At 36.6% G+C, this 10238-nt stretch overlaps 1 protein-coding gene across 1 annotated transcript in view; it reads left to right on the forward strand.

The window, feature by feature from the left end:
• The first annotated feature begins 1828 nt into the window (after window positions 1-1828).
• Window positions 1829-10238, forward strand: part of LOC108736239 — a 68421-nt gene continuing 60011 nt past the window's right edge. Inside the window, exon 1 of the mRNA XM_025976685.1 lies at window positions 1829-2215. The gene's annotated coding sequence lies outside the window, so the exon portion shown is untranslated. The remainder of the gene's footprint in view (window positions 2216-10238) is intronic.

A 10238-nucleotide genomic window follows, 5' to 3' on the forward strand; every position in this document is an offset into this window, starting at 1 on the left:
AAGAGATGATTGACGTTTATGTTATATTTATTTTATTGAGCTTGAATTTACTTGAACCCATGAGGTTGGAAGTAACCGCTGCTACAAACCCCACCCGCATCTACGCTGTTGTAACCCCCGCATGCGAGCGTATTGAATTACAAAAGCAATATTAGAACGCTGAAATCATTTCCTGTGTACAAATTCGAAGAAGTCAATAGGAACTAAATATTGTAAAGTAGTTAGCATGGAATAAGGAATAACTTTTATAATAAAACTTAGCAGGTAATTTATGTTTTTAATTAATCAACAAGCAATTGGGGTGCAATTTTTCAACTCTATCTAACTAGTGTAAAGGATTGATTCGATTTTCTGGAGAAATTTCACAAAAAATAATACATGTAAATTATTGTGGGATAATTCACATTCTAGGGTGAGCCAGGAGGATTCTATGGTGGGCCAGGACGATTCTAGGGTGAGCTCGGCCCACCTGGGCCTCCCTCCTTTGTTACGCCAATATGAACAAGCACAGTTACTGTCTAACGAGTAAAGATATACTATTTAGTCCATTGTGCATAGTGTGTGAACGCGTTTATAATTGTTTTTTTCGTGAGGTAGACTCACGCGGTGAAATTTGTATTTTATAAAAAAATTTGTATAAAATGCTGCATGAGTAGTACAGACAATGTGAAAAGAGATAACCGAATAACAGTTAGTGGCGCAACGGTTAGAGGTACTCTAAAGATCAGGGTTGGACCTGGTTGGAATTATATCTTTAAGCAAGCACCTTTGCTTACATAACTTCCTCAGAATAGCCGAGATAAAAGTGTTCAGTCTCTCAGATTATCTGAAAGCGAGACTCGTGTCTCCGTCTGTCTGGTGTCGCTGAGAGAGACTGTTAAAAAAATTGTTTAGCGTCTCTGAACGAGAGACACAAATCTCTCAATAAGTGGTGTCTCGATAGACATGGTTAAAATTGTCTAAGTTCAACATATTTCAGAGATCCCAGTCTTTCTACGAGAGACTCGAGTCTCTCAATTTTTCAGTTTTATTCATTTAGTCTCTGTGAGAGACTCGAATCTCTGAATTAACAATTTTATCGTACGAGTCTCTCATACAGAGACTGTGAGAGATCCATAAAAACGCTTAGGCACTAACTGAGAGACTGTGAAAGACTGTGAGAGACGCTCTCAGAGACGCTGAAAGACTCTGAGAGACTGGCGAGAGACTGAAAATTTTTGTCTAGGGTAGTTAACTTTCTTCTTTAAAGTCCGATACTGGCAACATGCTCAAATTCTGCTTGTCTGCATCTCTTTCTGTTACACATTATTTGGTGTAATGTTATCCCTTTTTCTCTATTAGTGACCGCTGCAATTCCTACCTGACATCTCTTTTCTATGTTTACGATATTCTTTATAACGTCTGTTGTGAGTAAAAGTAGGCGTTCTGTCAGCAATCGCTCTAGTCTAGTTAGTAAGTTGAAAGAAGAAAGTAAATTTTTTACGGACTATGTCAATTTAGAGCGCCTTTAATTACCTCAATTGTGAGACCCTTTGATTTTTTCTGGGGTTAATTCAATGTATTAGTGAGTTAATTTTACCCACTACTTTCCTCATTAATTTGAAGTTATCTTATTGTGGGATAATTCACATTCTAGGGTGAGCCAGGCGGATTCTATGGTGGCCCAGGACGATGCTAGGGTGAGCTAGGCCCACCTGGGCCTCCCTCCTTTGTTACGCCAATATGAACAAGCACAGTTACTGTCTAACGAGTAAAAATATACTATTTAGTCCATTATGCATAGTGTGTGAACGCGTTTATAATTGTTTTTTTCGTGAGGTAGACTCACGCGGTGAAATTTGTATTTTCAAAAATTGCTGCGGTCCCCCGCTTCCAAATGAGCAATAACGTCCTTTGTAATGTTTATTTTTAGTTTACTCATTGTGATATTTCGGCGTCAAGAAGACTCTGGGCCTGGACTGGATCCAACTGGTCCAAAACATCGTCCAAATTTTATTTCATTGTCTTACTCTCAAAAAATTAGCGTATTACTGTGCGCTACCGTCCCTATGAACATTTCGAACGTAGTCTTGTTTCCGGTATCTGAAGCTCGTGAAGGGCTGAGTGTCGATCTAAATTTGATGTGATTTTACTAATTAATTAGGTGATTTTTGTGAGTGTTTCGCCATTGAGATAATTGTGAGAGATATTGGTTCATACTTGGATAAATAATAATGTAAGTATATGCTATAGAGATAATAGTCGATTTCGATTAACTTCTTTGCTCATTAGTGAATAATATTTGCAACTGTAACTTTTTTTTAGTTAATTATTTATTTTAAACTCTAGGATAGTACCTCTAGAAAGAGAATTGTTCCATTAGCTAATTGATATCTCAAATATTTGTCCTATCAATAGAAAAAATTCTTAATTAATATTGTTATATTGTATGATTTATCAAGTTATTATAAATTAAATAGTATTATTAGGTATGACAGGTGCGTGCTTCAATAAATAATGATGCTCAATAGAATTAGGTATTTGTTTTTGTTGTTGTCAGGCCTTTCCTGACAGATTTATTGGCACCTTGTACTTAATTTGACATTGAAACCAAGTTTTCAAAGTTAGTCTTTGACAGCAGCCAATGTAACTCAATGTAGTAGCCCCTTACGTTAGATTAGGTAGATAAAATTGATAGTTCAGGTGTAAAACATTGTCACGGATCAAGCTACATGACATTCTTGACATTTCTATATACTATTTACTCAAAAAATAGTTTTTAAATGAATAAATTATATGCTACAATACGTCTTCCAGTTCTGACATGTATCAGACGCGTATTCGTGTGAAATCATCCAACTTCGTAAATATCGCGGATGCATTTGCTCTAGAATCGCTTGGTGCCCTTAACCTGTTTCGGTCTATTTATTCTAATACCAGTTGACTATCTCCACGGCATCAACGCTAAATTTAATAAAAAGGTCAAAACAAATGCATCACAACACTTTACCTGTCGTATTAAAGCAAGCTACGAAGACGTACAGGGACCAAACATAATTTTTCGACTTATAACTCAACTCGAAATGTCGACTTACAATTATTCGAAATTGCCACTTGCAGCACGGAATTTCGACTTATATTTCTTTCGACTTATGTTGTAATTGAAGATTCACCCGGCAAAATCACTACGATTAATGGTTCATGTCTTCGTTGTAGCTGATGGGTTTCCATTAAATACCACCCTTACCTATGTCCCTAGTTGTCAAACACTAAACGACCAAAACAATGAATACTATATGAAACAATTTTAAGAAACCCAATGGTGGTTAATATTTAATTATTAAATATTAATGTGGAAATACATTTAATTTTTAATCACTATAAATTACCTAGAGCAATTAGCTTAACTTCCCATGCGTCGAAAATCTTAACTAGGATTGTACAGAGAAAGATGGAAAAAAGGGCGGAAGAACTATTAGTGGAAGATAAATTTGGGTTTAGAAGAAATAGAGGAACGCTTTTAGAAAAAGCTTTTGACAATGTTAAATGGGACAAGACGTTATATATACTTAAAAAGGTAGGGATGAATTACAAAGATAGAAGAGTGATACTTAGCAACAAGCAGTTACAGAGCTGGAGCAGCAACGTAGAGAAGTAAATATTAGGAAGGGAGGCAGACAGGGATGCACATTGTCACCACTACCTTTTAATTAATACATCGAAGAAGCGATTAACTACATTAAAGACAGTAGAACTGTAGGGATAGATATACAGGGGTAAAAGATTAGTATGCATAGATTTGCTGATGATATAGCAGTATTAGCATCTAGCAAGGAGGAGTTAGAGATAGCTTTAAATAAAATGGAAGCGCTACTGACAAAACAGTATTTTATGAAAATAAACAAAAGTAAAACAAAAATACTGGTATGCAAGGGAAGAAAAAATAGGGCAAGAACGAATATAGAGATAGGAGATGATAGATTAGAAGAAGTGGCTGGTTTTAGGTATCTAGGAAGTCAGATAAGTCTGGACGGAAGGAGTTAGTAGGGATGTAAAGCAGAAGATAGCGTAGGGTCAAGTCGCCTTCAATAAATTCACTTCTATGCTCGCGAATGGTTAATTTAGAAATTCAAAAATGATTGTTAAAGGTGTATGTTTGGAGCGCGGGGATGTACGGATGCGAAACATGGACGGTGGTCGAGGCGGAAAAGAAAAGGTTAGAAACGTTCGAAATTTAGTGTTACAGGCGAATGATGAGGATACCGTGGATAGGGAAGGTTAGAAATGAAGAGGAACTGGAAAGAATAGGAGAACAGAGAGTCAATAAGAAATAGTCGACATAGGTTGGTAGGACACCTTCTCAGGCATAAAGGACTAGTCAGAGATATATTAGAGGCAGAAAAGGGAGTTAGGAGGAGTAGAGGTAGACTTAGATTAGATTCCCTTCGGAAATAATTAAGGATGTGGAATCTTCTAATAGTTTTAAGGAAATGCGAAGATTAGCTCAGGATAGAAAGGAGTGAAGGTGCTGTGTCCATCCAGTCTCAAGACTGACGACATTATGTTGATGATAAATTACCTCAAGTTAATGAGGAATAATTGTTACTGCTATTACGCCCTCGCCGAGAATCGAACCCTGGAAACTTGACTACGCACTAATGCCCTAATGATTCTGTGACCTATCCCAATACAATCTTAATTACCAATTTTTATTAAGTAAGGTTTTTGTTATACTTATTAAATTTTATTGTTGTTATTTTCTTTTTTTTATTGTTTTTATTTATTCTCAAGTAAAATTTCCTGACAAACTACGTACGCGGCGTCATTAACTAGTACCAAGCCGGACCGCCGAGTATTGGATCCAAACCGAGTCCTCGGCCCATGTCTATTTTCAACCACAAAGAGAAAACGCTTATTGTACTGTTTTTAGTCTCATTAAAAATGAAATTAAATTGTTCTTTAGTCTATTTTGAGGATTGATTCGTACAGAGACTATGTAGATGAGGTAGATGCATTCTCTCAATAATTTTATAGTTGAAATAAACTGATCAACTGACCCGCTCACTCGCTATTCAGTTCAAAGATTGCAGTTCCATGTAGTTCACACATTTGCGTATTGGAACACGTTTCTGGCAAGCCAACAGCGAGCAAGATACATTTAATTTTTTTGCCAGTTTAACATTCATAAATTCGAATGAATCAATGAATATTCATTGTAACGTAACAACGGGAGAATAATTTTATATCGTATGTATCGTCAAAAATCATGCAATTTATCTAATTATGTATTTAAAAAATCGGTTGTCTGTAAAGTCGGTTTACTGACGATAGTTGAACGTGACAACGTCATCAAGAAAATACTGATGGAATGGTTTCATTTTTCAAAAGAAAATTTTAATTTTATTTGTTTGATAGATATTTTGTATGGATATAGAGAAGGAGGTAAATGGAAATGTATTATTGTATAGCAGCTGTACACGCGGACGCATCGCTCACTCAAGTAGGAGAGAGACAGATGTCGAACGCTGCCGAACGCGGAGGCCGATTGTGCCTCTTTGTCGCTCGTTCCGCGCTCTCGCTTGCACTTCAAGCCTTAAATGGAACGCCTTAGAGCGAGGTAACGTCGCATGAGTCATGTTTTTGCGTGCGTGCAGCCGGCTCCATCGAATTATAATACGTTGTCACGTCAATATTTGTTCTATTTACTTTAAATTATAATAACATTGCTTTTTTCTGCTTTAGAGTACTTGGGGACAACGCCTCCTTTGTACATCTGAGTAGGCTTGTGCTATTTTTATTTTGCCATTTCACTTTCGTAATAATTAGAGTCACTTGCGTTGTTTTTCCATTAAAAAGTTAATTCATGCACTACGTGACTCCAAGCCACTTCTCGTTCTAATTACAATTTGCTCCCGGTGTCTGTTTACATTAAACATAACTTCACGTTGAGAGGTCGACTCCATCAATAATTTCACGGCAATAGATGGCAATACGTATGTATGCGTATATGTATTCAGGTGAAAGCCCTAAGGGATCTAACTAATGTACTCATCCCGTCGTATGCCCTTTCGTCCCTTCGTGATTAGCGTCAGTCGCTGGTAGCCTAATTGGGGGATCATATCAATCCACATTTATCCATCTTTCATTAATTTCGAATCGTGTTGTAGAATTGCCAATAACTTGCCGAATTCGAAAGGTCGAAAAGAAAGTTTACAGGACAATTACAATTTTATTCACCATTAGAGAAGTTGGACAAAACTATTTCCGTTTTTATCTGGGTTTAAATAAAAACAAAGGTAGAAAAACTGATTAAGATCGATTATATGATAAATCGTTCTCAATCAAACTGATTGCAATTTAAATCATGGACGTATCTTTTTTCTTGTTTCCTCTTGGGATTGTAGTCATTTGCTGCGTTTTGAACACGCTCTTGCTAAGTTAGAAAATGCTTCATGAGTAGTAAGGACAATGTGAAAAGAGATAACCAAATAATAGTTAGTGGCGCAACGGTTAGAGGTACTCAAAAGATCAGGGTCGACTTTTTGACTACCTGGTTGAATTGTATCTTTAAGCAAGCAGCTTTGCTTACATAAATTCTTCAGAGTATCCGAGATAAAAATGTTCAGTCTCCGTCTCTCATCGAGTCTCTCTTGTGTCGCTGAGAGAGACTGTCAAAAAAACTGTTTAGCGTCTCTGAACGAGAGACTCGAGTCGCTCATAGAGCGATCCTCATTTCGTATCCAGTCTCTGAACGAGAGACTTGAATCCCTGAATTAACAATTTTATCATTCGAGTCTCTCATACAGAGACTGTGAGAGATCCATAAAAACATACCTAGGCAATAACTGAGAGACTGTGAAAGACTGTGAGAGACGCTCTCAGAGACGCTGAAAGACTCTGAGAGACTGGCGAGAGACTGAAAATTTTTGTCTAGGGTAGTTAACTTTCTTCTTTAAAGTCCGATGCTGGCAACATGCTCAAATTCTGCTTGTCTGCATCTCTTTCTGTTACACATTAACTGGTGTATTCTTCTCTATTAGTGACCGCTGCAATTCCTACCTGACATCACTTTTCTATGTTTACGATATTCTTCGCATCGTCTGTTGTGAGTAAAAGTAGGCGTTCTGTTAGCAATCGCTCTTGTCTAGTTAGTAAGTTGAAAGAAGAAAGTAAATTTTNCAAAATATCTATCAAACAAATAAAATTAAAATTTTCTTTTGAAAAATGAAACCATTCCATCAGTATTTTCTTGTGACGTTGTCACGTTCAACTATCGTCAGTAAACCGACTTTACAGACAACCGATTTTTTTATAGAAATTTGTATATTAAATCTTGTTATTGATATTTGGAGGTTGTATATCATTCTTTGTAAATAATCCGCTACGAAAAGTTTCTTTGCGTCTCCAGTGCTATGGGGGTCTTACTTTTGAGATCAGCAATTATTACCCTCTGTTCTGATAATTCGTTTGACATTTCACAGTGTACTGCTCTAATTTATGGAATTTCGAGATATCTCAACACCAAATGAGTCAAATTCGAATACTGAAAGTGTTATATTCAGCGACCAAAAATAACATCATTCCATTCATTGCATTGTCCTTTTACGACAGCTCGTAATATTTCCCGAAAAGGCAGGAATTGCATCTTTTGAGTTTTGAAGTTACAATCCCCCAAAATATTGATGGAGGGAGATATAATTCGTACTCAGAGCAGCAAACGTCACAGAAAATAAAAACAAAAAACATGTTTTCAGATATAAGCGTCAGTCAAAAACAGCAATAGAAGTGAAATGTTTTATGAAATGCTTAAACTGTCGACGAGGAAACAAAAAAAATACATTGTTATTCAAAACTAAAACAAAAATAAAAAAAAAATTGAATGTGAAATTGTAAATAATTTTTGTAAATGATTATCATTTATCTTGTATCTGATTTTTTTATAGTTTTTAATAATTTTTGTGTAGGTACATTACGTGTAGCTTATTATTATTATTATTCAGTACGAAGATGTATTTGTTGGTTAGATGAAGAATTGTTTTCAAACATGGCACCTAGATTAGTTAGTTTTGTTAAAATTACATTGGAGTTTAAAACAATGTCCTTACTGTTGGCGCCAGTTAAATTTATTCAAGGTTCACACTTTGGGAATCGGGAAAGAATGCTAAGAACTTCCGACTATATAAATAATCTGCCACAAAGTAAACATTCTTAACTCAAACCGATGAAAACGAGACATCTATCGTACCATGTGTCATTTCTAAACTGGATCGCAACACAAAGAAACGGGAGCAGGATTTTAGAAAAATTTATTATTTTTATTTAATTTTTCTGATTCACTGATGAAATATTCAATGTAAAATACCTGCTGTTTATTATTTTTGTTTAACAAATATTTGCTAATGGGTTTAATGACAGCTAAACATTTTCTAAAACAACAAATACCTCAAATATTTTGGAAACACATTAAAGAACATTTGACCATCTCGTATTGAGAAATACAAGGTGTCTAGAAAGAGTAGGGGTATTTGTATCTGCGCTGTCCTTGTAACGGCGCGTTTCGGAAGGGTGCGGTAGGGATAGGTTGTTACACTACTTTTTTGAGATTTAATGACCATGGAAGTGCACCCGGAAGACCATCGTGCTTTTTGCATTATCGCAATGATAATCCGATGATCATAGATCAACGATTATATCGGGCAAAATTCAATGTACGGAATTCACCATAAGAAAATGGATTCGAATGTTCGAGAATACCAGTTCGAACTCAATCCAGGTCGCCCGCGCTCTGTTCGAACCCGACAAACGATTGAAGAAATGAGACTGTCAGTGCGTGAAAATCCGTCTCAATCAACTGGCAAACGCAGTCAAGTACTTGACATTAAAAAATCCTTCCAATACAGGAGATTCTGAAGCAAGATTTACATCTTACAGCCTACAAAATTCAGTTAGTTAAAAAACTGAACGTTACCGATTATCCTCTCCGACTGAATTTTACAAATGAAACGCTTCAACGCTTTCCGACGTTTGAAAACATTCTGTTTTGTTACGAAGCGAACTTCCACTTAAATGGTCACGTAAACAAACAGAATTGTCGCCACTGAGCCAAATAAAATCCAAGACATGAGCAACCACTACATTGTCCAAAAGTTATTGCGTGGGCCGTCATGTCTGGAGAAGGCATCATTGGACCTTATTTTTTTGAAGATAGGCGAGGGCGAACACTTACGGTAAACAGTGACCGGTATTGTGACAACTACAAGAGTTTGGTGGTTTTAATGTGGAAAGATGATTTCAATAAGATGGGCCACTTGCTACATCTCAAATCAATCGGTTGCGGTTGTCAATCAGCTTTTCCCGGAAAAAAGTGATCTCTTGTCGAGCCACCATCAAATGGCCTCCGGGAAACCCCGATCTCACACCTCCTGATTATTTTTTATGGGGATACCTTAAAGAGAAGGTGTTGAAAACAAAAGACGATCTCTACTGTATTTGAAGCACAATATCCACACCGAAATGGCCGCCATTTCCAGAGAGATGTGCAGACTCGTTCCGTTTTCGGTTGGAGGAGTGCCAGTAGCACGAGGGTTAACATTTGGACAACAAAACTTTGTCTAAAAAAAAAAAAGGATCTTTTTTTCTGACTTGTAGTTTTTTTATTGAATTTACAAACAGCTCCTACTCTTTCTGAATACCCTGTATTATGCATTCCAATTCAAGTTTCGAAACGGATTCGAAAAAGGCGGAGATTCCCAAGTGAACGCCAATGTATTTTTTTGAAGATATTGTCAATTTTTTTTGACAGCAAGTAGTCTTTACATATATGTGTATGTGCCGACACGAAACGAATTGTTTGTTAGGATGTCAATAAAACTACACACTACAAGCTGTAATCGTTAAAAATACAATGAATGTAAACCAACGGAGTTGTCTGTGGTTGTCTCTGAGAAAGATTTGAGATTACAAACTCGATTTTAAATTCCTGGCTTACCTTTCATAAGAATGTCCTCTCTGTTTTCCCATTTCACCCTAATATTATCATATCCCTTGCAAAATCCTTGATATAACAGAAAGTTACTTGAGGGCGACTACGCGATAGATCTGTAATACGGTTTTTTAGTACGGATTAACATACGAGGGTGGATTGATAAGTTTCCGGCCTAACCAAGAGATGACGCCACTAGGCCTACCTTGAGGTGACATTCTATAGTACCATCCTTGGATAGCTTGTAGCTATAGTTTCAGCCCGATCTCCTTGCTAG

This window comes from Agrilus planipennis, unplaced genomic scaffold, assembly GCF_000699045.2.
Source record: "Agrilus planipennis isolate EAB-ADULT unplaced genomic scaffold, Apla_2.0 scaffold126, whole genome shotgun sequence".
Lineage (NCBI taxonomy): Eukaryota > Metazoa > Arthropoda > Insecta > Coleoptera > Buprestidae > Agrilus > Agrilus planipennis.